The sequence below is a fragment of the Triticum aestivum genome, chromosome 1A (genome assembly GCF_018294505.1).
Source record: "Triticum aestivum cultivar Chinese Spring chromosome 1A, IWGSC CS RefSeq v2.1, whole genome shotgun sequence".
Taxonomy (NCBI): Eukaryota; Viridiplantae; Streptophyta; class Magnoliopsida; order Poales; family Poaceae; genus Triticum; species Triticum aestivum.
In genome coordinates this window covers 435,594,384-435,621,970 of record NC_057794.1, presented here as the reverse complement: position 1 = coordinate 435,621,970, position 27,587 = coordinate 435,594,384, and the positions used below count along the sequence as shown (strand labels likewise).

At 44.5% G+C, this 27,587-nt stretch overlaps 1 long non-coding RNA gene across 2 annotated transcripts; it reads right to left on the bottom strand.

Moving 5' to 3' along the window:
• Positions 1-322: 322 nt before the first annotated feature.
• On the bottom strand, positions 323-26,494 carry LOC123054471 (uncharacterized). 2 transcript variants are annotated; one of them, XR_006426186.1, is made up of 5 exons: positions 25,940-26,494; positions 21,558-21,656; positions 21,365-21,447; positions 1,811-1,943; positions 323-1,551 (listed from the first exon to the last, which is right to left on the bottom strand). It is a non-coding gene; the product is annotated as an uncharacterized lncRNA (long non-coding RNA). The 2 variants fall into 2 exon arrangements; XR_006426187.1 differs by lacking the exon at positions 323-1,551 and having other exon boundaries at positions 1,623-1,943.
• Positions 26,495-27,587: the final 1,093 nt, after the last annotated feature.

The window sequence follows — 27,587 nt, the reverse complement described above, 5'->3', positions numbered from 1 at the left end:
GAGAGTTTGGCCAAGGACTAAACACGTCTAGCAATCCTAAGTCATGCATGAAATATGGTGGATGAACTGCAGATGAACACAGGAATTACCTAGGTTCGGGCCACTTTCTTGGTGTAATATCCTACTCCTACTTTGTTTTGTATTACAAAATGGTAGAGATACAATGTGTCTGTTTGTTACAAGATCAAAAGATCGACCTCCAGCGCGGCCCAGATCTTCTGTCCAATCCGCTCGCGATCCAGCCTCCCATCCATAGGACCGCCTCGATCGAGTGGAGCCGCTCGTGCGTGACGCCGTCTTCTGGGTCGTCGCATGCAGCCATCTCGTCCATCCACTGTTTGATCCTAACACGGCAGCCCACATTCATGTCGTTGCAACACAAGGAGTCCGCTCCTGCCCTGTTGTGCATCTCTCCACCCCACCTGCAGCTCGGCGCTACCTGCTGGATCCTGCCGTGAAGGTCGCTCGATTATGCCTCGCTCCCTGCTTTGACCCCTTGGTGCTGGCTCCGCTGACTGCTTCTGATTTTCAAGTAAAAAAATAAATATTAAGTACAGTGCGTTCGTCCGGTACACATCTCCCTTGCTGCCCACTCTTGGCGGTATCCCTTACACAGGCCCCGTCTCGCATACACCTTTCTGCAGTTCTTGGTGCTCGTCTTCTGCTGGCCGTGATGGTCGCTCTTTAACGACTCCTCTCATGACCTCCGCACATGATGATTGTCGCTTTACATCGACTACTGTCACGACTTGCATCGTTGATTGCCGCTTACATGTCAAATCCTCACTCACATGCTTCATCTAATCTACTGCATGCCACTCAGTAACCAGCTACAGGGAAATAAAACTACAACCTTTGTACCAAAATGTAAAGACTTTTTTGGTTTGCATAGGGTATAAAAACGTCTTACATCTTGTTACGGAGGGAGTACAAAGCAGTATTTCAAAAATGAACACCAATGATTACTTGGGAATGCCAAGACTCAACACACCTCTGAACTTTCTTCCAGCGGCTTAGTTTGCAGGTGCCTTGAGATCCAATATTTTTAGCTGTTCAACAGTATGTGCCGAGCTTGAACATTGTGGTCCATCAGCGACAAGTCAAGATTAGGGTACTAAAAACATTATAAGTTCACGTTTCTTCTCACCAATCCTGAATTTTGGTACTGATTCATGGCTTGGTCCATAACTGTAGTATAATAAGTTACAAATTGACCTCATAACATAATTGCATCCACCACACAAATAAGGTTCCCCCGCCTTATCTTTACAATTCTTGGATCATCAGCAGCTAAATGAGCAACTCTCATCAGTACCAACCATATAGCTGCCAGCTTAACATGATTGTTGAAGTTAACTTGCCAAGGAAACTTGATGATAAGAGCTTGCATATACATACGAAGGAAACAACATATAACAATAACCGAAACTACTACATATGTCGAATAGAAGAATTATACTATTTGTTTTTTTACCTGGAGTACAACCATTATCACCAGAATGGCCACGAAGAAGTGATTCCCGCTAGAAACCTTGAATATGTTCAGCCCATCTGTTTCATTGCATTGAACTCATCAAACACCTTAGAAAAGAAAGATGACATGATATGTATACCCAACTATGTTAACAACATATACTTCTGATTCACATTCGATGAAACTATTAAATTACACCGGTACATCAGGAGGTAGCTACTCCTGAACTATAAAATTCAGAATTTAAGCTTCTAATCCTGAATAAATGAATACAGTAAACATGTACAGAAATTGCCAGGTCATGTTCTCTATTGCCCAAACACTCGCCAAGGCTACCTTATCAAAGGATCAAGGAGATACTAGTAACTAGCCAAGTTAGGAGGAATGACAGCCATATCTTGCTTTGTTTCTTCAGATCCAAACGCACGCTAAAGGCCTTTCTTCCGGATAAAAACTGGTCTGTCAAGCCCTGAAATAGTTACGCTGTACATCAGATGTAGAAATACACATGTCACAATTGCAAGGACAAACATAACTGCTCCCCTCCTCAGTTTATCGCAAACGATAAATTCCCTCTCGAATACATAACTAATTAATGGAGGCGGTATCCCAGAATAATCTCATACATAATGAAGATGCACGTGTGATGATTTATAAAATGGATTATGTTAACCTTTGAGTCCTTCATTTTCCATGCACGTGGGATTTCCCACAATTTATGCAGGGGCTAAAATATCATACTGTTGAGCACCAGAATCAGCTCTTTCAGTCCTCAGTTTCACAGGAACGATTTCATCTTATGACTGCCGTAAAATTCAGCACATACTACTAACGCAAATTTCACTCTCCAACTAAGATTTTTAATGAGGCACTCTTCGCTACTAATATTATCAAGCATAATCAAATATCTCACAATATCAGCACGCAATCAACAAGGTGGACCATCAACATGCATTTTTGGAACTAGAATGTGGCACAGAGAAATATGATCAACAACTAGGGAGTGGAAATTATGCTCTTCTATTACAAAGGGATAACAGTTAGTACTTAGTACTCCCTCCGTAAAGAAATACTATAAGAGTGTTTAGATCACTCATCTAGGGCCTAATATAAATAAAGGCTTGTGTGACTGACAAGCAAACAACAACCAATTAAAACAATATTTTTCTGCAGAACCTAAATATTGTACAAGGAACATCTTTACCTCTCGTGTGAAAGAAACCCTATGCACACAAGGTTAGACAATTAAAAATACATAGTTTATATTACCGGAAGTAAAAGGAATGCACCTTTAGTTTGAAATGGAATATCTGAAAAGCCTACCTTACAGGGAGATTCAAAAGAATTATCATGGAACCTTGATTTAAATCTTTTCAACTTGCTGATTGCTGGACTATCAAGGAGATCAAGGAGAAGAGGGTTAAGTCCTCTTGATTTGTGGGTTGAGTCTACCAAACATTCAGCAAATATTGACAGTCGTTCTCATTGCAATGGAAATAAATCATCTGGAAACTGCTAGGAGCCAAGCATTGCTCCAGACAACATGAAACACAGAACAGAAGTTAAATTACTCATGTCATCAGATCGATAATCACAATAATTTTACTTGTGACATTGGGGTAGAGGTGGGATGCAAATCCCCACAATGGCAAAGTGTTGGTATGGCGCTAGCTAAGCTTGTAATTACTGTTGCTCCCCAAAAGCTCGAGACATTGCCGTTCAAATAAATCCAACTTGAATTCTGTGAAGTTGGCTAATGGCAACTAAACAAGAAAATTACGTGATGCACTGTATCTGGACTTCTGGAGTGAGCAGAGATTTCGGAGCATTACTGAAGAATATACGCGATTCTAAAGAATACACACGCAATGAAAAAGTGCTGAGAAACTCTGTCCTTGCCAGAATCCGCACCAGCCTCGAGGGGACACAGGCTTTCCACCAGCAGGAAGATGCGATGCCCCAGGCCCGAATCCTCTGCAGTCGATTTCACATGCTGATGCCCACCCCCGAATCAACCGAGAGCAGAAGCACAACAGTAGGGACACTGTAATGTGTCGTCGCGAAGCCGAGGCCCCGATTCCTCCGCGGCTGAAGCCAAGCGCGGACGAGGACACCCAACGCAAAACCGCCCGCTCGCGGCCGAAACCGATCGACCCTCGCCTTCGACCTCGATGCTGCTGGTAGTGGAGCCCGCGTTTCCCAGAAACTGCGGGGAGGCTAGCTCGCAATACCCACGACCAAATTTTCTTTTCCTCGCTAACATAAAAAAAATCATTGTCTACCAGCCGTGGTGGGAATTGTTTTTTTCTTTTGGTGGGTCAACCAAGCGGATACGAAGGGAGTCCGGCACGGTGGGTCGTTCGACCGGGATGAAGAATAAGTTATTCTTCACCCAGGGTAATATATATTAGGGGCTCCAAGAGGAGTAAGCAAGCGAGGGGAGGAGGCGGCTGCGCCATTTGCTCTGCTTGCTTCTCTGCACTTCCGCGGCTGCCGGGGTTCTAGTCCAAGCCAGAGGGGAGCAGCCGCCGTTTGAGGCGCCCTGACTTCCCTTCGTCCTCTTCAGCAGCCTGTGGTAGACAAAAGGGGAGATAAAGCCCCACAGTTCCGCACCTGCTGCTCCTTGCGCCCCACGCCGACCTCTCCTCTCCCCGTGATGCATGCGCCGCCTAGAGCTCGGGCCTCGATGCTCCCTCCGCCGCTAGCCTAATGACCGTCCCTACAACCCTGAGCGTCTCCGCCGACCCTGAGTATGCTAACAACATGATCATCAATGGCGACGACCCTCAGTATATTGCCTTTGTGAAGGCACGTCTTAGTGAGCAGCTTCTTATGTCTGATTTTGGCCTACTTTCTTGGGATAGAGGTCTCTTCTACCTCTGATGGCTTTTTTGTTTTCCAAGAAAAATATATCCAGAATCTTCTTGCTCATGCTGCTCTTACTGATGAGTGCACTGTTGAGACTCCCATGGAGCTCAATGTTCACCTTGTCTAATCCGACGTGTTATCGTCATCTTGTTGGGAGTCTAGTTTATCTAGATGTTACTCGTCCAGATATCTCCTATCCCGTCCATAGTTTGAGTCAGTTTGTCTTTGCACCCACATTGGTTCACTATAGTCACCTCCTTCTCCTTCGTGTTCTCTGATATCTTCGTGGCACGATCTCTCACCGTATGTTCTTTCCTTGTTCTAGTTCATTACAGCTTCAGGCCTATTCAAATGCTATGTGGACTAGTGATCCCTGGGATCATCGTTCACTTTTTGCTTACTATGTTTTTCTTGGTTGTTCTCTCACTGCCTCAAAGACAAAGAAATAGACTACAGTTTCACGTTTGAGTGCAGAGGCTGAGCCTCGAGGTATGGCTCTTTTGACGACAGAGGTGACTTGGTTACGGTGGTTACTTCAGAAGTTTGGTATTTCTGTCACTACACCTACTTTGCTCTTATTTGACAATACAGGTGCTCATAGTGTTGCGCGCGACCCAACAAAGAATGAGGTCACCAAGCATATTGGTGTTGATGCTTTTTTGTGTGTGCTGGTGTGCGAAATTCGGATTATTGCTCCTCGGTATGTGCCTTCGGAGTTACAGTTGGCAGATTTCTTTAGAAAGGCCCAAACTAGAGCACAACACGACTTCTATATCTATCTCTCCAAGCTCGGTGTTGTTGATCCACCACGAGTTTGAGGGAGGGGAGTTAAGAGTTATATATTTAGTCGTGTACCCCTTTGTATTTCCCCCGCTCTATAATGGTTTTTTTTAATATTGTAAAACACTTGTACCTTACAATGGCATATGGCCACCTGGAAACATAGTTGCATATTTCCTAACAGGTACCTCCCTCCTTGTTAATGGCCAAAGACTTCTTGGCACTTTGTCCTTTCATGTTCCTCAACATACCATGCAACTCATTGCTGGTGGTCGGATCGTTGACTCTGGTTGTCGGGTAATTCTCGACTTTGACTCATGCTCTGTTTCGGACCGTCACACTGGTGTTGTCCTTGGTGCTGGCCCCCGATGTCATAACTCCCAGTGCCTCTGGGAGCTTGACTAGCTTCACTTTCCCTCCATTGCCACCGCCGCCAGTCTCTCCACCTCTGTTGCCTTGTCTACCAGCTCTTTTCACCAATGGGATCATCGCCTTCGTTACTTGTGTTACTCTCGTCTCTCATCCTTAGTTCAGCGTGGTCTTCTTGAAACGTGTGAGGCCTTAATGCACTAACTCGAACCTTTGCCCTCTATGTTCGCCTTAGGCACCCCCTTGGTGATTGTCAACCGTATGTGGTCCTTTAGCTGATGAAAATCGCTTTGCTTTCCTCCAAAAGCTGAGTTGTGCTCCTCGCAACCTGGTCCTTGGGTCGTTACCGGCGACTTCAACTTGATCTAGCAGGCGGGGGCGGGTAAGAATAACGCTAACCTAGAAAGAAGATAGATGGGCAGATTGCACCGTTTCCTTAATGACCTTGGGCTTTGCGAGATCAACCTCGTCGGGCGGCGCTACAGTTCGAGCAAGGAGTGATGGTCACCAACATTGGTGCAGCTAGACTGCTTGTTCTGTTCAACGAATTGGGGGTAATGACATCCTAGTTGCTTTTCCGTGCCAATACCCATGGCATTAGATTTAACCTGTACACCACGATTTTCACACCTAGGGCTCACCAGTCCCACTTCAAGGATATCTTGCCGAATTTTGATGGCGGAAGCCACTTCAAGGATATCTGGCCGAATTTTGATGGCTTCCGCCAGGTGGTTGCTGATGCCTAGCATGTGTCGTCGCACCTTCACCAACTCTAGCTTTTGGGTGTCCTGCTGAAGCATATGGACAACACATTGCAGTTGTGGAGCGACCGGCATATTGGCAGCATCAAGCTACAACAGCTCATGGCTAAGGAAATCATTTTTCAGCTCAACCTGGTGCAGGAGTCCCGACAGCTGTCCCAAAAGGAGTTTAATCTGCGCAAAGATTTAAAGCTTAAGTTGCTTGGTTTGGCCTCCCTCAAGTGCATCATCCCCCGCCAGCCCTCCGCTTGCACTAGCTAGCCGAGGGAGACGCAAACACGTGCTACTTCTACATCCATGCGTGCCACTGCCACTGCAAAAATCACATGGTTGCCATTGCCCGTGACAGTATTGTCGCCTTGACCCATGAGGATAAGGTGTGGATGTTGGCAGACTACTCGTCCATCATGGGTTGCGCCATCCCTCGTAGAGTTGTTTTACCAACTCGCTTTGGAGATCATCAAAGATGAGCTTGCCGTAGTCGTCCACCAGCTCTAGTTGCTTATACCGGCTTGCCTCATCGAGCCTAACGATGCCCTCGTCGTCTTGGTGCCCGAGAAGAAAAACTCAAACAAGGTCGCGCACTTCCACCCGATATGTTTGCCGCATACCTTTGGTAGGCTTTTCTCCAAGTTGCTTGCTCTCCGCGTCATGCCTCGGCTCCCAGAACCGATCAAGGAAAACCAAAGCTCCTTCATGCTCACCACTAAGGGCTTGCACATTAGACACATCGCAACCCTCGTGCTCAAGGTTGACATTGCGAAGGCATTCGATTCAGTCTCATGGCCCTTCCTCCTATGGTCTCACGGCACACCGACACTGGCAGCAGGTTCAACGAGTTGGTGTGGATGATTCTACCGTAGACACCCTCAACAGGGTGCCCGGGAGGCATATTCTTCACCGTCATGGCCTGTGGCAAGGTGTGCTTTGTTGTTTCTTCTTTGTGCTGGAGGTGCTCAACGCCTTGTTGGTCCATGCGAAGAGCATTGTCATGTTAGAGCCATCGTGCTGGCATGGCGTGAAGCACCTCATGTCAGTGTACAATGCCGACATGGTCGTCATCCTGTCTTCGACGTGCGGCAACCTGGTCTTGGTGGCACGTCGAGCTTATGCACCAACGACAAGTGTTCCTTTGCACCAATCTATTGCAGCATCGCCGAGATTTAAGTGTTAAGCTAAGCTTCGCATGTGCTTTCCCAGCGCTCCCGTGCACCTACCTTAGCCTCCCCTTGTTGTGCAAGATTCGAACGGTCCACATGTAGCATCTTCTAGACAAAGTTCTCAACTACATCCCCACTTAGATTGAGAATCTACTAAACATGGGAGGCTGGCTCATGCTTGTCAAATTAGTACTCCCTCCGTCCGGAAATACTTGTCATCAAAATGGAGAAAAGGTGATGTATCTAGATGTATTTTAGTTCTAGATACATCTCTTTTTATCCATTTTGATGACAAGTATTTTCGGACAGAGGGAGTACTTCTCTCCATCGCAGTTTATCAAGCCATCGTCATGCAACTACCTCTATGTTTACATGCGGCGATTGAGAAGTACATTTGCGTTTTCCTTTAGAGCGGGACCGACATAGTCAGCGACGGGCAATGCATGGTGGCCTGGAGCAAGGTGTGCTTCATGTGGAACTCAGCGGCTTCAAGATGCTTAGGTACATCCCTCATTTGCTAGGTGGATTCCTTGTTGAGCAGGGCACACTTCCTCAGTTCTCCTGTCCTGGTGCTCATGCTCAGAAGGGTGTTGCTGAGCGCAAGCAGCGTCACCTTCTTGAGGCGGTTCATGCGTTGATGATTGTCGCCTCTCTTCCACCTCAATTTTGGGTTGAGGTAGTTTGTACTTCTACCTATCTCATCAACATTAATCCTTCCTCTGCTCTACAGACTGACATTCCTCTCGAGCATCTTCTTCGTTGTTCTCTTGACTACACAACACCTAATTTGTTCGGTTGCATTTGCTACATTCTTCTGCCCCCCCCCCCCTGAATGCACCAAACTAACTACTCAGTTTGTTGAATGTGTCTTAGGTTACAATGATGAGCAAGGGCTATCTGTGTTGGGATCCTGTGAGTCGTCGGATGCACATTTCTCGGGATGCGACTTTTGATGAGTCTCGTCCTTTATATCCACGTCCATCCTCTCCTTTGACCTCCCCCATTGAGGATATTTACTTCCTCACTTTTTCAAATACACCTATCACTCAAGTATTGCCCTCGTCCACCCATCCCACCGTGTCTTCCCATACTACTGTTGTAGACCCCACACCGTCGTCACTTGCGGCTTCCCCACCTCATTCATTACCTGAGGCTTCCCCACTAATTCCCCCTCATCTTCTTCTTTACTACACTGGTCATCCGCGTGTTGTGAATTCTTCTGATGAGCCATCTCCCACGACTATTGTCTTCTTCTATTGGCAACGCACCGCCTCCAGCTTAGCCTACTTATGGCTTCCGAGCTCGCCCGCTTCCGCCTACTAACCGCTATGGTTATTCTAGCACCGCTCTTCTCGAGACGACTTATCATGACGTTGTTACTCATCCTGAATGGCAGCATGTGATGGCATCGGAGATTGATGCTCTTTCGCGCACTGGTGCGTGGGATATCATTTCCCTTCCTCCTCGTGCTCATCTCATCACTTGTATGTGGGTCTACAAGGTTAAGACTCTGATGGTTCTCTTAAGCATTACAAAGCTCGTCTAGTGGTGGGAACATGGTGATGACTACGATGAGACATTTGCCCCTATGGCCCACACGACCACTCTTCGCACACTTTTCGTTGTGGCTTCTCTTCCTGGCGACATGGTTTGTCGTCTTTGTCGCTCTCTATATGGCCTTAAGCAAACCCCTCGTGATCGTTTCATCTCAATAGTCGATCATCGTGGGCGAACTCTTCTTCTATATGTCGATCATCACCGACAATGATTCTAAGTACATTGCCTTTGTGAAGGCTCGTCATAGTGAGTTTCTTACGTCTGATCTTAGTCCTCTTCGCTACTTTCTTGAGGTTGAGGTTTCTTCTACCTTTAATGGCTTCTTTATTTCCCAAGAGAAGTATATCCAGGATTTTCTTGCTCTTAATGATGAGCGCACTATGAAGCTCAACTTCCACCTTTGTATCCACCTCCGCTCCCTACCAGTCCGGCTGGGCATCCGTTGCCTGGTTGTAGGTTACTATGTGTGCTGCCTCGATCCCACATCTTGTCTTCCCTTGTTGGGCGGCCGCATCACCGCACACTCGGGCACCACCATCGGCGAGCAAGAGCACGAGCAAGCGTCCTTTCGACCTTGTTCAGTCTGATGTCTGGGGTCCATCTCCCTTTGCCTTGGAAGGAGGTCATCACTAGTAAATTATCTTTATAGATGATTTCTGCTAATACACATGGATATACTTTATTTCTTCTAGCGTGCAGTCCGTGCGACGGAACATGCCAATTTTCAGGGGCCATGAAATTCCTAGCACAAGGCAGCCCATAGCAAGCAGCAGCCAGCAGGCCTGCTACTCGATATCCAGCATGGGCCCGTAAGCCGCCCCGCTAGCGCTAGCGCGTCTAGCCGTCCAGGCTGCATAGAGTCTCCCATGGAGCCCAGGCATTGAGCAATCAAAGCATCAAGCCATCGAGGACACCAGGTTGACTGGACGAGTCCTCTCCAACGCCGCCTCCTGCCCTCATCTCTTGTCTATTCGTCTTCTCTCCTCTTTTTCCAATACGACGCTTGAAGCTCGGCGATCCTCCATCGGTTCATCACCATCCAATTCAGCATGTGACGCTTCTATCAGCTGCCGGCCATCGATCCATGAGTTCTATAGATCGCATTCCATCTGTTTTACAGCTTTTCTATACATGTTTCAAGATCCAAGTCATGTCTTCTTAGGATAGAGAACATGAATCCGGTTAACAAAAGCATTTGAAAAAACAAACAGAGAAGTTAGGTCGATTACAAAAAGGAGTCATGGATAAGTTTGTTGCAAAAGAACCACATGTGTCCTCCAATAATCAATCACAGGATCAAAGCCTCACGGTTGATAATAATGTTGACCCTGACGTTGACAATGATCATAGAGATGAATAAGCAGAGAAAGAAAATAATGATGAGGTTGATGATGATCTTATTGGTAACACAAACATTGATATGGATAATAATGGTGATGACATCGGGACAACTAGTACTGATGTTAACTCAAATACTTCACCTGTTGCGGATGTCGGTGGTGCTTTTCATGTTAATATAGTTGATCCAAGAAATTGGGGTTCTCTTGATCCTAAGCAGATTGACATTTTAGCACAAAAGGGCCCTAAAAGACTCACAGTTTCAGAAAGGTCCTAAGGACAGATATTCTAGTAGGTTTTCTGAACCATTCTATACTAGAATTATGTCAAATGGGGAGCATTGCGATAGAGATTGTCTTTGTCTATTCTAAGGACCTCAATAGACTATTTTGCTTTGCTTGTAAATTATTTACAAAAGGGCATAGAAAAGGTCAGTTGGCAAACGAGGGGTGTGATGATTGGGTACATCTTGGCAATACACTTAAAGAGCATGAGACAAGTGTAGATCATGTTTTGAATATGACCACTTGGTATGAGCTCTGTACTACTAGATTGCAAAAGCATCAAACTATTGATAAAGATGCTCAAGGACAACTTGAGAATGAAGAGCACTGGAGAAAAATTTTGTTCAGGATTGTTTGCATTATTAAATTTCTTGCCAAGCATAATCTAGCCTTCCGTGGTAGTAACAGCAAACTGTATGAAAACAGCAATGGGAATTTCTTGGGTCTGGTAGAGATGTTGGCTGAATTTAACACATTTATTCAAGATTCAAGAGCATGCTTTTATTACAAATGAAGAAACTCATGCTCATCATCTTGATCATAAGATTTAGAATGAGTTGATACACTTGTTTGCTTCGGCTATTAAGTTTGAGATTTTTAAGAAAATAAAGAGTGCAAAATATTTCTTGGTCATACTTGATTGTACCCTGATGCAAGCCACCAAGAACAGATATCTTCAATTGTTAGGTATGTGGATTCATCTTCAGTCATGTTTGTGTAGAAGAATCCTTTCTAGAATTTTGAGATGTAAATGGTACGACTGGGCAAGGACTTTTAGAAGTGCTAGAGAATGAACTTAAGCTTCTTGATCTTGATATAGATAATGTGAGAGGACAAGGGTATGATAATGGGTCAGATATGAAAGGAAAACATCATGGGGTACAAAGGAGAGTTTTGAATGTAAATCCTAGAGCTGTCTATTCTGCTTGTGGTTGCCATAGCCTTAATTTAACACTTTGTGGTATCATCCAACACATTTGTGTAACTTTCGCAATTTTTACGAAGAAATGCAATTCTGAAAGATAACATAGATAGGAGTGACGCTCAAGTTAGTATCAGCTACACATTGGAAGAGTTGTGTCAACAGTGTTAAAGCTATCATATTTAAATGTGCAACCATTTGGGAGGCCCTACTTTAGGTACCAAATACTTTTACATTGATTATTATGTAATTCCTTTGGCTATCTCCAACTATAACATATATTTCCTTACTTTCATTTTAGGTATCCGAAATTGATAATGATATAAACGAGCAGCGAGGCAAAAGGTTTGGCATATAATGAACCTGGGGAGTATGAATTTATAGTGGCAATAGTGGTCTGAGATATTATATGTTGTTAATTTAGTAAGCAAACACTTGCAAGCAAAGGATGTGCTTATAGATGTTGCTATTGAGAAAGCGAAAGGGTTGATTATTTTTTTCGAAGGGTATAGAGAAAGTGACTTTTTAGAAGGCATTGGAGATAGCCAAAAAATTTGCAGTTGATATGGTTATTATTACAATATTTCATGAAAGACGAGAAATTAAAAGAGGCATTTTGATGAGAACCCAGATAACACAAATGTTGCCACACAGTTTGAAGTGGAATCATTTAGAAACGGTTATTTTCCAACTATTGTTGATCAAGCAAGTATGTCACTCACAAGCATATTTGAACAATATGAGGTTAGCAGAAAGATATTCGTTTCTTATTTACTTCCGAATCATTGCAATCATTGGATAATGAGAGCTTGAAATCTTGTGATAATCTTGAGGCAACCCTTAAAAAAGATGGCAAATCTGACATTGATTCCATTCCAAAGGATGATATGGGGCCAATTGAAATTCTAAAGTTTTTAAAGTGACATGATTGTTTTCCCAATGCAGGTATTCCATACACATAGTTCTATTAACCATGCCTGTGACTGTTGCATCAGCAGAAAGAAGCTTTTCAAAATTGAAGCTATTTAAGTCCTATATGTGTGCTACAATGACACAACAAAGGCTTACTGATTTGGCCACAATAGCACTTGAGAGTGAAGTGTTGGAGAACATTGATTACGAGGATAATTCAAGTAAAGACTATGCAACCAAGCTTTGAATAGGTACGATTCTTGAACCTTGCTATGTAAGACATTATGATATATACAGTACACCTGTTTTAATTTTATATTGTCGTGATGAGGGACTAATTTTGCCGGCCCGGCCCTGATTTCTCCCATGATGAGATCTTATCTATATATAAGCATTTTGTTGCCATGGTTCACATTCGGTTCTCTACGCCTATTCCTGTGTTCTATGCTGACTTTGCTCAAGAATATATCTCCAAGCTGTTACGTGTAGTCCTTGCTGAGCAAGGTAATCTCGCTCAGTTCTCTTATCTTGGTGCACATGCTCAAAATGGCCTAGCTGAGTGCAAGCATCGTCACCTTCTTGAGACGGCTCGTTTGTCGTGGTTTGTCGTCTTCGTCGTTGTCTATATGGCCCTAAGCAAACCCCTCGTGCATGGTTTGAGCGCTTCATCTCAATGGTGATTGCGGCTAGTTTTTGGCGAGTGCTCATTATCCTACACTTTCGGTCCACCATTCAACTCGTGGTCGAACAGTTCTTCTACATGTCGATCATCACTTGCAACGACTCTTAAGTACATTGCCTTGGTGAAGGCTCATCATAGTGAATTTCTTATGTCTGATCTCGGTCCTCTTCAGTACTTCCTTGAGATTGAGGTTTCTTCTACATCTAATGACTTCTTTATTTTCTAAGAGAAGTATGTCCAGGATCTTCTTACTCGTGCTACTCTTACTGATGAGTGCACTGTTGAGACTCCTATGGAGTCAACGTCCACCTTTGTGACCACCTCCGCTCCCTACCAGTCTGGATGGGCATCCTTTGCCTTGCAGCGGGTTGCTACAAGCACTGCCTCAATCCCAAATCCCGTGTTCCCTTTATGTGTGACACCATAACCGCACGCTTGAGCACCACCAATGGTGAGCAGGAGCTCGGATAGTCAACGCGTACCTGGATTATGCACGAAACAAGCCGAGGACAGGCGCTACCTATGACCGCGTGTTGTGGATTCTTCTGATAAGCCATCTCCCTCAACTATTATATCTTCTTTTGTTAGCAATGCACCGCCTCCAGTTTAGCCTACTTATGGCTTTCGAGCTCGCCCGCTTCTGCCTATGACCGCTATGGTTACTGTGCAGCTCTTCCCGAGACGACTTCTTGCCGTGAGGTTGTTCGTCCCAAATGACTGCATGTGATGGCATCGAAGATTGATGCTCTTGCCCGCATCGGCACGTGGAATCTCATTTCCCTTCCTCCTCGTGCTTGTCTCATCACTTGTAAGTGTGTCTACAAGGTTAAGACTGATGATACTCTTGAGCGTTACAAAGCTCGTTTAGTGGTGAGAACTTGCTCGTTTAGTGGTGAGAACTTGGTCATGACTACGAAGAGACATTTACTCCTATATATATATGGCCCATGTGACCACTCTTCGCACACTTCCTCAATGTGGCTTCTATTCGCCGCTACTCTGTCTCCCAGCTTGATATCAAGAATGCCTACAGGTAGCCACCACCTAGATTCTCTTCCTAATGGCATGGTTTGTCGTCTTCGTCGATGTCTATATGGCCCTAAGCAAACCCCTCGTGTCTGGTTTGAGCGCTTCGTCTCGGTGGTGATTGCGGCTAGTTTTTGACGAGTGCTCATTATCCTACACTTCCGGTCCACCATTCAACTCGTGGTCGAACACTTCTTCAACATGTCAATCATCACTAGCAATGACTCTTAAGTACATTGCCTTGGTGCTTCCTTGAGATTGAGGTTTCTTCTACCTCTAATGACTTCTTTATTTTCTAAGAGAGGTATGTCCAGGATCTTCTTACTCGTGCTACTCTTACTGATGAGTGCACTGTTGAGACTCCTATGGAGTCAAGTCCATCTTTGTGACCACCTCCGCTCCCTACCAGTCTGGATGGGCATCCTTTGCCTAGCTGCGGGTTGCTACAAGCACTGCCTCAATCCCACATCTTGTGTTCCCTTTATGTGTGACACCATAACCGCACGCTCGAGCACCACCAATGGTGAGCAGGAGCTCGGACAGTCGACGCGTACCTGGATTATGCACGAAACGAGCCGAGGACAGGCGCTACCTAAAGTCGAGGCCAATGGCGCACAGTAGGAGAACCTGGGGTGCTTAATCAAGCACGTGGCACACAACCCACAAACAGGAAAGGAACACCCAGCCAGATCAGCGGGGTACAAAGAGTGCACACGCAAGTGGGATGCCGGATCAAGTCCCTCTACTGCCAGTGCCGCCAGTCTCTGCCTCTGTTGCCTTGTCTACCAGATATTTTCAAGAGTGGCATCATCGCCTTGGGTCACTTGTGATCTCTCATCCTTAGTTCAAGGTGATCGTGGATCCGTCTCCTATGATGTCTCTAATACGTGGTCCAGTTACCTTATACTCATAGCAAGACAGTGTCTCAGCATCCTTTAGAACTTGTTCACTCTGATCTCGAGGGATCATCTCCCTTTTGCCTCCGCTTGTGACTTCTCTCAACACACCTGGATATATACTTTATTTCTTCTCGTAGTGAGGTCTTATCGATAAGCTTTTTGCTGCCATGGTTCACACTCAATTCTCTACACCTATTCATGTGTTCTATGGTGATTCTCGTGGAGTATATCTCCAAGCTGTTGCGTGGAATCTTTGCTGCGCAGACTTTGGTTCTCTTATCCTGGTGCTCATGCTCAAAATGGCGTGGCTAAGCGCAAGCATCGTCACCTTCTTGAGACGGCTCGTCCATTGATGGTCACCGCCTCTCTTTCGCCGCACTTTTGGACCGAGTCTGTCTCCACTTCCATCTATCTCATCAACCTTCAGGAATCCACTGCTCTATAGGGTGACGATCCTTTCGAGCGTCTATTAGATTCTTCCCTTATTATTCGGTGCTTCAATTGTTTTGTTGTGTTTGCTATGTCCTTGCCCACGTGAACACACCAAACTAACTGCTCAGTCCAATGAGTGTGTGTTCTTGGGATACAACGATGAGCATAAGGGATATCATTACTGGGATCATGTTGGGCGTCAGATGGCTATTTTTGGGGATATGACTTTTGTTGAGTCTCATCCCTTCTACCAGCATACATCTTCCTCGACCTTTTCAATGGAGGAAATCTCTCTTCTTCTTTTTTAAATCCAACACTCCTATCACTCCCTTATCCAGTCGTCGTACTGCTCATGCTTCTTTGATTATTGTAGATCCAATGCCATCGTCTCCTATGATTTCCTCACCTCGCTTATCACATGATTCTACACCTTCATCAGTTGGCTTCCTTGTCTCCATCACCTGAGTTTATCCCGATGATTTCTGCTTGTATTCTTACATCTTTTCCTCACTTTTATATACAATCGTCCGCGTGTTGTGAATGTGTCTACAGATGTGCCACTTCCCCTCTCGGCCTACTTATGGCTTGCTTCCTCGTCCGCTTCCGCCTGTTGACCGCCTTGGTCTTCCAAGCATTGGTGCTAGTGTTCTAGAGACGACTTCTTATCATGATGTTATTCATACCAAATGGCACCTTGCTTCCGATGGCAGAGGAGATTGTTGCTCTTGAGCGCATCGGCACGTGGGATATTGTTTCTCTTCCTCCTCGTATTTGTCCCATCACTTGATGGGAATGTTATGACTCACTTTGACTTTTTATATGCTCCTTCTTTTGCTCATGTTCCTCGACTTTACTCCACTCGTGGTCCACGTGTTGTGGATTCTTCTGATAAGCCATCTCCCTCGACTATTATATCTTCTTTCGTTGGCAACGCACCGCCTCCAGCTTAGCCTACTTATGGCTTTCGAGCTCGCGCGCTTCTGCCTATTGACCGATATGGTTACTGCGCAGCTCTTCCCAAGACAACTTCTTGCCATGAGGTTGTTCATCCCAAATGGCTTCATGTGATGGCATCGAAGATTGATGCTCTTGCCCACATCGACACGTGAAATCTCATTTCCCTTCCTCCTCGTGCTCGTCTCATCACTTGTAAGTGGGTCTACAAGGTTAAGACTGGTGATACTCTTGAGCGTTACAAAGCTCGTTTAGTGGTGAGAACTTGGTCATGACTACGAAAAGACATTTACTCCTATATATATGGCCCATGTGACCACTCTTCGCACACTTCCTCAATGTGGCTTCTATTCGCCGCTACTCTATCTCACAGCTTGATGTCAAGAATGCCTACAAGTAGCCACCACCTAGATTCTCTTCCTAATGGCATGGTTTGTCGTCATCGTTGATGTCTATATGGCCCTAAGCAAACCCCTCGTGTCTGGTTTGAGCGCTTCGTCTCGGTGGTGATTGCGGCTACTTTTTGACAAGTGCTCATTATCCTACACTTTCGGTCCACCATTCAACTCGTGGTCGAACACTTCTTCTACATGTGGATCATCACTAGCAATGACTCTTAAGTGCATTGCCTTGGTGAAGGCTCGTCATAGTGAATTTCTTATGTCCGATCTTAGTCCTCTTTGGTACTTCCTTGAGATTGAGGTTTCTTCTACCTCTAATGACTTCTTTATTTTCTAAGAGAAGTATGTCCAGGACCTTCTTACTCGTGCTACTCTTACTGATGAGTGCACTGTTGAGACTCCTATGGAGTCAACATCCACCTTTGTGACCACCTCCGCTCCCTACCAGTCTGGATGGGCATCCTTTGCCTTGTTGCGGGTTGCTACAAGCACTGTCTCAATCCCACATCCCATGTTCCCTTTATGTGTGACACCATAACCGCACGCTCGAGCACCGCCAATGGTGAGCAGGAGCTCGGACAGTCGACGCGTACCTGGATTATGCACGAGACGAGCCGAGGACAGGCGCTACCTAAAGTCGAGGCCAAAGGCGCACAGTAGGAGAACCTGGGGTGCTTAATCAAGCACGTGGCACACAACCCGCAAACAGGAAATGAACACCCAGCCAGATCGACGGGGTACGAAGAGTGCAAACGCAAGTGGGATGTCGGATCAAGTCCCTCTACTGCCAGCCCCACCAGTCTCTGCCTCTGTTGCCTTGTCTACCATATATTTTCAAGAGTGGCATCATCGCCTTGCGTCACTTGTGATCTCTCATTCCTAGTTCGACGTGATCTTTTGGATCCGTCTCCGGTGATGTCTCTAATACGTGGTCCAGTGTCTCAGCATCCTTTAGACCTTGTTCACTCTGATCTCAAGGGATCATCTTCCCTTTGCCTCCCCTAGTGACTTCTCTCAACACACCTGGATATATACTTTATTTCTTCTCGTAGTGAGGTCTTATCTATAAGCATTTTGCTGCCAAGGTTCACACTCAATTCTCTACGCCTATTCATGTGTTCTATGGTGACTCTTCTGGAGAGTATATCTCCAAGTTGTTGCGTGGAATCCTTGCTGAGCTGGCTTTGGTTCTCTTATCCTGGTGCTCATGCTCAAAATGGTGTGGCTAAGCGCAAGCATCGTCACCTTGAGACGGCTCGTCCATTGATGGTCACCGCCTCTCTTTCACCGCACTTTTGGGTCGAGTATGTCTCCACTTCCATCTATCTCATCAACCTTCAGCAATCCACTGCTCTGCAGGGTGACACTCCTTTCGAGTGTCTATTTGATCGTTTATTCGGCTTCAATTTTTTGGTTGTGTTTGTTATGTCCTTCTTACCCCTCGTGAACGCACCAAACTGACTTCTCAGTCTGTTGAGTGTGTCTTCTTAGGATACAACGATGAGCATAAGGGATATCGTTGTTGGGATCATGTTGGTCGTCGAATGCCTATTTCTTAGGATATGACTTTTGTAGAGTCTCCTCCCTTCTACCCGCGTCCATCTTCTTTGGCCTTTTAAGTGGAGTACATCTCTTCCCACATTTTTTTCGACACTACTACCACTCCTATTGAGCCCTTATCCAATCGTCGTACTGCTCATGCTTCTCTGATTATTGTAGAACCAACGTCATCATCTCCTATGATTTCCTCACCTCGCTTATCACATGATTCTACACCTTCATCACCGGTGGCTTCCCTGTCTCCATCACCTGAGTTTATCCCCCGATGATTCCAGCTTTTATTCTCCATTTTTTTCCTAACTTCTATATAGGTCGTCTGCGTGTTGTTGATGCATCTACTAATGTGCCAACTTCCCCGTCTCAGCCTACTTATGGCTTCCATCCTCGTCCACTTCGTCCTGTTGACCGCCTTGGTCTTCCAAGCATTGGCGCTGTTGTTCTTGAGCCGACTTCTTGTTGTGATGTTGTTCATACCAAATGGCACCTTGTTATGACACAAGAGATTGCTGCTCTTGAGTGAGATTGCTGCTCTTGAGTGCATCAGCACGTGGGATATTGTTTATGTTCCTCCTCGTGTTCGTCCCATCACTTGGTGGGTCTACAAGGTTAGGACTCACTCTGATGGTTCTTTTGAGCATTAGAAAAACTTGTCTTGTGGGTCATGGCTTTCAGCAGGAGCATGGTCCTGATTACGATGAGACTTTTGCTGCTGCAAAACCGTATGCTTGTGGCCTCTGTTCGCCACTGGTTCGTGTATAGGCTTGATGTTAAGAATGTATTTCTTAATAGTGAGCTGCGTGAGGAGGTTTACATAAAACCACCACCTGGGTATTCTACTCCTTACGACATGCTTAGTCGTCTTCATCGCTCTCTCTATAGCTTTAAGCAAGCGTCTCGTGCCTGGTTTGAGCGTTTTGCCTCTGGTGGATGTTGCTGGTTTTTAGCGAGTGCTCAAGATCCGAAGTTGCTTGCCCTGCTCTTGGTAGGACTCTTCTTCATGTTGATGACATGATCATCACTCAAGCAGACCGTGAGTATATTACCTTTGTGAAGGCATGTTATGCAGTTTCTTATGTCTTATCTTAACCCTCTCTGCTACTTTCTTGGGATTGAGGTCCCTTCTTGGTCCAAAATAATAATCTAGGATCTTCTTACTCCTGCTGCTCTTAAAGATGAGCGCAATGTTGAGACTCCAATGGAGCTCAATGTTCACCTCCTGCTACTACTGATGTTCATCCATTATCTAATCTGACGCTTTATCGACATTTTGTTGGGAGTCTTGTCTATTTGCCTGACACTCGCCCAGAAGAAGAAACAGACTGCAGCGCCCCCTGTTCCAGTGCACCTCTTCTTGCGGCGCCGTCGCTCCACTTTCCTACTCTACCCTCCACTATATGCTCTGCGGCATTGTCGTCGTGGCCAGGATGGTGGCAAAATCACTAGTGACGATGCCTCTTGCATGATGTTGCTAGAGCCTTCATCCTCTCAAGTGGCATGAACAGCCGAATGGGACAATGCCACCATGGATGTTGGCATTCCCTCTGTTGGATCGTGAAGTGTTTTGGAGTGAGACTAAGAGAAATACGGGAAAGGAGATGATGCCTAGCGTATTAGCGGAATGAGGCCTAAACAGAATTGTTGAGATGAACTATAGGCCCGCTACCAAAATGGTTGGCGTATTCTTCTCCAAAGAACACGACCGAGTGGGATATAATCATACTCTATCAAGCCCAAATTATAATCTTCTTTTTTTACCCTACTTCCAAATAATAATGACCCAAACACTAAACATAGCATTGATCATAATTCTTTATACATCACACCATATCCTTAGAATCTACTAACATCTAAGGCAAATTTGAAAAAAAGAGCTTCTGAATTAAATAAATGTTCACAAATTCAAAAATTATGTTTGCGAATTCGAAAAATGTTGCCAATTCCAGTAATGTTCACGTATTCAAAGAAAGTTCACGGATTAAAAAATTGTGAATTCCAAAAATGTTAACGTATTCATAAAATGATCACATATTAAATAATGTTAACATATTCAAAACAAGTTCATGAATTCAAATAATGTACATGAATACAAAAAATTGTTAAATGTTCGCGTCGGATTCAAAAAATGTCCGTGGATTCTAAAACAGTGTTCACAAATTCCAAAAATGTTATTGTGTTCGAAAAATGTTCTCATATTCAAGACAAGTATGAATTCCAAAAATGTTCACGAATTCAAAAACGGTTAAGGAATTCAAAAAATGTTCACGGCAAATTCAAAATTGTTAACTGATTCTAAAAACTATTCACAAATTCCAAAATCGCTCACATATTCAAAAACTATTCAACCATTGGAAAAGGTTCAAAATTTTCAAAAAATATTCACGAATTTGGAAAATATTCGGTAATTCAACATTTTAGCAAATTCAAAAAATGTGAACTGAAAATTGTTCACAAATTTGAAAAAGGTTCAAAAAATTAAGAAGGAAAAAGAAAAGGCAGACACGAAGAAAAACATAGCGTTGGCCATAATCCTTATACATCACACCATATTTTTTTAAATCTACTAACATGAAAGCCATATACAAAAAGAATAAATCTATGCATGTAATTTACATGTACCATTATAATTATATTGTTTTAGAAATCCTCGGTAGGTTTGTCTAGATGTCTAGACCCATGTCTATACTCTACAGCACCTTCTATACTCTACAACAATGTACGTTTGGTGTGGGTTAATTTATCACCATCGTTTCGATGGTAATCTCTATTCCCAACCTAGGGGTGTGCATTACACGATGGGGGGGGGGGGGGGGGGGGGGGAATCTCTCAACTTCGCCAATAAGTAACTCAAATAAACAGTTATGTATGTGATTTCAAAAGAAAGATATAAATGGCAAGGTGTTTAACAAATCTGCATGCATGTTGTATCATGCTTATTGGGTGAACAAAACAAATATCAGGACAGAAACTAAGAAACAGAATGCATACCACCAGGAACACAGCCCCTACTAGCTCTGTCACGGAATATTGCGTGATAAAAGCCCGCCATGCTAACTCAGCAGCTTCCTCAACTGACATGTTGAATTTGTAAATGAAATGTAAAGCACAAACATAAGAGATGCAACTTCAAGATAATATGAACTGTGAGCAAAGCAACATATAGAGGTATAAAAAAACATACCCCTCATCCAAGATACTATAAGCATACAAAGAACTACAGAACCGGCTGCTTCCCTTGAACCTTGCACCCTCGCTATCAACATAGTACCAAGACCAGACCCTAGAAAAAGAGCGGAATTGTTAGGCATAGACCTAAGTACTGCTTAATGACACTAAAATATGTCAAAGGGCCACTCGCAGTTCCATCAAATCCAACAATCAATGTACCGATTGGAAGTACCATCCCATGGTATGAAAATAAAGGATATTAGCCAACGGTCTTTAAAGAACCAGCAATAGAAATCCTTTGCTTGTTGATGAGCTCATGGAGCTCATGGAGCTCATCAAGCTCATGAACCTCATGAACCTCTGAAGGAAGAAACTATTGTTATTACTACTATCTTTACTATTAAAGGGAAGTGCGGTTGTGATGGTAGGTTGTGGTACGTCGATTCGCATGTTCGTGTGTCGCTTCCTCGCCTACTCTCTCAAACAAATACTCGTCAACGAGTGGACCCGCCAGCTCTCTTCCCTGCCTCATCAACTCGCTAGCCCCAATCTGATTTCTTCTTCCTCTCTCGTTAAGAGCGAGCGCGGCCACAGCTAGGGTTACTATCGCGTCCAGCCGTTGCCGCCTCACACCGCTGCCTGGGTTGCTATCTGACACACCAACCAAGAACTGCAGTGTCGAACACGGGCCTAGGTCGCCCTCATTTGTAGATGCAAGATGTAGCTCGCCATCTTCTATGTCACACACGCCCTTCATCTCTACCTGCTTCCCAGTGTATCGAACAGAGGCGCTGTGGCAGGACTCAAGGTGCAGCAGCTACTCTAGTTGTACATGAGCCATAGGTTCAAGAGAGGTTCTTGAAGAGAGTCGATTTGTTAAGCCTTCCCTGGTATTTGTCTTCAATACCAATGTATTATTTTCTCATCACTAAGCTTTTGTCTCGCTCACTACTTGTTTCTTGCACTATATGGCCAGATCTAGCTTCTTCATTTATCCATGATTTTTCTTTAAAGTCCACCGACTAAACATACAAGAGCTTGGCAATTCTTTCTGGCTGCAGCTAAAACTTTATATTAAAGTGAACTTTAGTTTTTTTGGTTTCTTGTTCATAGAAACCGGCAGCAAGAAATAAGGCTAGATTAGCCACGGCAGCATCAGCCAAGTTTATGAGCATGTACCTTACATGAAGATTAAAGTCATCATCAATATATTAATTTTGCTCCTGGTATGCATCTCTTGGAGAAATCTTAGGGCAAATATTTTCTTATTTTTTCTTTCTTTAGAAATCTTGGAGAAATTTAGTGTAGACACCTTCAGTTCTATAACATAGTTGAATGTAGAAATTACTACAATAAGCATTGTATCACAACAGTGGACTACTTCTATAAAGAAATACAATGACGTAATGTTCTTGGTCAAACTTCAGTTATATATTATACTTAGTACTGCAAATTCAAGAATTAAGTTTGCAGGCATGTCATCATTGTAGTCCTGATAGATATTTTGCTTTTCTGTATTTACGTGCATTAATAATAGAGTTACTAATATCGTTTTGATATTTCATTAGTAGAAGATTGCTCCGGTTCACCACCCTTTCCTCCCGCCCGGACCGCCTCCTCTGGCGATGGACTGCCAATGCCAAATACTCGTCCAGATCCTGCTATCGCGCTCTCTACTCCGGATCCACTCATGCACCATTCTGGCGCCTTACATGGAGATGTTGGGCTCCCCTCCGCGTCAAGACATTCACTTGGCTCGCTGACCTCGACCGCTGCTGGACGTCTGCTCGACTCGCTCATCATGGCCTGCCGCACAATGATCGTTGTGCCCTGTGTGACCAGGCCGAGGAGACCATGCAGCACATCATCATTGGATGCCCCTTCTCCCGTCAAATTTGGCACGACGTCCTTGCTTGGGCCCGTGCTACTTATCTACCCCCTTCTGCCCATGACGCCTTTCTTCCATGGTGCTCGACCACTATCAGGAGCTCCCCCACCGGCCAACGTAAGGGCCTAGCCACGCTGGTGGTGCTCACGGCATGGTCCATTTGGCGCCACCGCAACAGCTGCGTCTTTGACGGCGAGATCCCCTCCACCTCGAGACTCTTCTCATCGATCCAGGAAGAAGCCCGCGCCTGGGCTCGGGCAGGTGCGCGTGGTCTAAGCGCTTTGATAGCATAGGGCCTCTCGTGTAGCGGGCTGAGCACCCCGTCACCAATGCTCTGCGGCTCCACGTCTTGCCTCTAGCGCACAAGGCTCGAGCCGTTACCCCCCCCCCCACCTGTACTCTCCTTCCTATCAATGAAATGATACGCACTTTTGCGTATTCGCGAAAAAAGAATGTGTCTACAACCAATGCGCATCAATGCGATCCAAAAATACACAATTCGAGGTGGATTTCACTTGTGGTAGAGAGAAGCCACACAGTTCAGATAGCAACGCGGGACTTTATGGTCACAGATAGATTGTCGTGGAATAACTCAATTGATGGGATGTAGGATTCACATCGGTGCAGGTTGCCGAGTACCATGCAAATGAAATGTTGGTTGCAAAATTAATGATCTGCCTCTTTGTCGAGTAAAATTGATAAGAGTTATAAAGTCGAGAAATATTTTTTCCATCGATCTTTTAGTCTAGCAAGTAAACATTTTTTCCGTCATTCTTTTAGTAAACAATATAATTGTTTGTGCAGCCACAAGTATGCTACCTTCCGTTTCATAAACAGATGTCCTACTACAAAACATGCAGTAAAAAAGATAGCTCGATGTAAACAATATAATTGTTTGTGCAGCAACAAGTATGCTACCTTCCGTTTCGTAAATAGATGTCCTACTACGAAACATGCAGTAAAAAAGATGTAAGTTTGACTACTACAATATAAAAGATGGTTCACATTTGTAAGATAAATGTTATTTTTGATTTATCATGTTCTGAGTTTATCATGACTGTAAATTACAGAACTATTTCTGACCAAGAGAGAGATATGTGAAACTCATGATTTAGCTCATTTAAATATCACAAAATTATTGTAGGAGAGACCATCTAGCGTACTCAATTGTGGCATTGGTCGTGCTATTATTTTATGAGTTTATTTTGATGTCTACTTATTTATTTTAAAATTAAAATCAATATTATGGGTAGCAGCACATTCACTGCTGATGCAAGAACATTCCAGCTTGCCTGAAGAACAAAAAGTTCCATTATTTTGTGAGCCTATACAATTGTTTGCTTGCATTGTATATTATATAAACTTCATGTGAATTTGCATCACTTGCACCCTAATCCTTACCGGATATACACCTATACTAACTGCCAACCCCAAGAAAATTCACACGCTAATTATTAAATAAAAAGAACTGAATCAAGATTATCTTTTGTCCATACAAGATAGTTAGAGTGTAATCAACTGTACAAAGACCCTACATTATCAATATATGCAGATGAAGAATACAAGACTTGCACTCAGTCCTGCTTGGTTCCTTTCGTTTGTGCCACATCCATTGGAAGTGAGTTTTTAGCTGTCTTTCTTTGTGATAAAATGTGAAAGATTCAAATCCAATGTTGATATTTTCTTTCCAGAATGATGCTTTGTTGGTCTTTTTCACCTATTGTCTCACATGTTGAATATCTAGAGCATACTTAGATTTGCTATTTCTGTATTTTGTTTTTGTAGACTTAGTATAAGAATAAGGACACAGAGAAATAATATTTGAAAGGTGCAGGTTGAAATATAATTGACAAAAAACATGCAAGGAAAAAGGTATTACTAGAGATAGTCATTTATGATGTCAAATTCTCTCCCCTCACGATTCTTGGCTTGTTGCCTTAGGCTGATGACCCACCTAATAAAAATAACTAATAATTTGAATTACAACGCATAATGTGAGTTTTATCTCTCCGTCAAGACATGTATCCTTCAATAGTGTACTAGTCCTTATGTAGAGAAAGAAAGATAGAGAGGACTGGTTCTTGTTAATTTTATCAGAGAGATGGAGACAAACATGGAAAGATGGGGACACACAAATGGGAGAGATGGAACATCAGGGGGACTTCGCTGCTGCTTCTTGATCTGCTTCGGTGAGCGAGGAGGTAAGAAACAGGGACATGGAGGAACATTGGGCTTAAAATTTATAGAAACTCGAAGATTGACAGCTGGAAGCCATGCTGCTTTCTGTTCCCGTCAAATTTTGTGTGAGCAATTCGGTTGGGCATTACGTCAAACATGTGGAAGGCATGACATACATGTATTATGGTTCACCACCTATACACAGCAACTCCAGCGGCATGCAGTAATCAAGAAATTTAGAGCAATGGCATGCAGTAGTCACAATATTTAGAGCAAAAGAGGGAATCAAGTCATGACCAAGAAAACAGATCAATGATGATGAAACTTACATCACGTCGTGAATTCGTGCTTGGAGATGAGGCGTGCAAAGAAACGTAGAGAGGAGAAACGCTGGACGTCGCTGAGCTGATGCAATTGTTTCCCACAGGGCTCAGTTTGTCCATAGCTCTTGTATGAGGAGCCGGCAGATAGCGGCGTAGCGCCCCCACAGCCTGCGCTAGGAGAGAACATGGAAGAGCACAGAGCCGTGGACGTCGATGGGAGGCGTCAGACCGGACGCACGACTCGATTGCGGATCTGCGGAAGGGCGGCGCCCCGGCCCACACCGTCGAAGCCGGCGGGCAGCGAGTGCGCCAACGCAGCTTGTCCCGTGAGGAGGACTGCAGGTCGGCGAACTGTCGTGGCGCCGCCGGCCGCCGCGATCCGGTCTGATCTGGGATTTCGATCGTGGGACTCGAGTCCTTTCTGTAGGTGGTGCCTTCGGCTTGCGGAACGGGCAAAGAGGCCATGTCGATGACGGGAACCATGGGAGCGGGCTTGAGCAGAGTTCGTGTCGGAGCAGAGTTCGTGGCGGCGGTGGGGACTGGGAGGAAGGAGGGGATCAAGGTTGCCGCCGGTGTTGGGGGTTTCTCCTGCGTTGTGGGCTTCGACCGTTTCTTTTACAGAAAATCGACCTAGCGGAAAACCAGGCCGATGTTACAGCAGCTACACACGGGAGAAGGCCCAAGTGGATCGCAGGCCTAGCCAAGCGACAACCTCAGCGGACGACCAATTGTAAGGAATTTCCTATATGACGCTCGTTCGTATTTTTTTAATTTGATCACTTTTCTAAAAGAGTAATTTAGAAAAATCTTCACTTTTCAATAAAAATGTCTATACTTTTAAATTTAGTTTATAATTATAAAAATTGTTCACAATTTCAAAAAAATAAAAACACAATTAAAAATGATCACATTTTTAAAAAACTGTTCATGCATTTTCAAAATTTGTTCACGTGGTTCAATTTTTTTCGAACATTTCTTGGAAATCATGAACAATTTCTCAAAAGACAAATAATATTTGAAAAATCGAACATTTTTTGAACAACATGAACAAAATTTTGAAATTTCAAACTTTGGCTAGCGACAGTCCTTAACCAGTGAGAGGTCTGTAGTTTGATTCCTTGTGTGTGCACTGCTTTTCATGAATTTCCGTTGCGCTACAGTACCAGCAGGGCGAACGAACGTGCACGCCAATGGGTCGGCCTAGTCGAGGGGTCAAATAGGAACTCCCCAGTTGTAATGCAAGCTCAGTCGAACAACAACGAAAAAAGTAGTCGTTGGTGTCACATTTTCCCTCTCTCTCTCTCCAGGGTTTGTCTCTTCTCTCATTGCTCCACCGACGTTTTAGTTTATCTTTTCTCCTCCCATCTACGGTCTTGTTCGGTCTGACCGGGGGGTTGCGCTACAGTACCAGCAGGGCGAACAGGCGTGCACGCCAATGGGTCGGCCCAGGCAAGGTGTCAATTAGGAGCTCCCCGATTGTTATGCAAGCTCAAATGGTGACAAAAAAAGTAGTAGTTGGTGTTGCCTTTTCCCTCTCGCTAGGGTGTGTCTCTTCTCTCCTCGCTTTGTCAGTGTTTCTGTTTATCTCTTCTCCTCTCATTTGCGGTCTTTGTTTGGGTTGACCAAGGGGTGGTCTCGTACTCTTGTACGACTC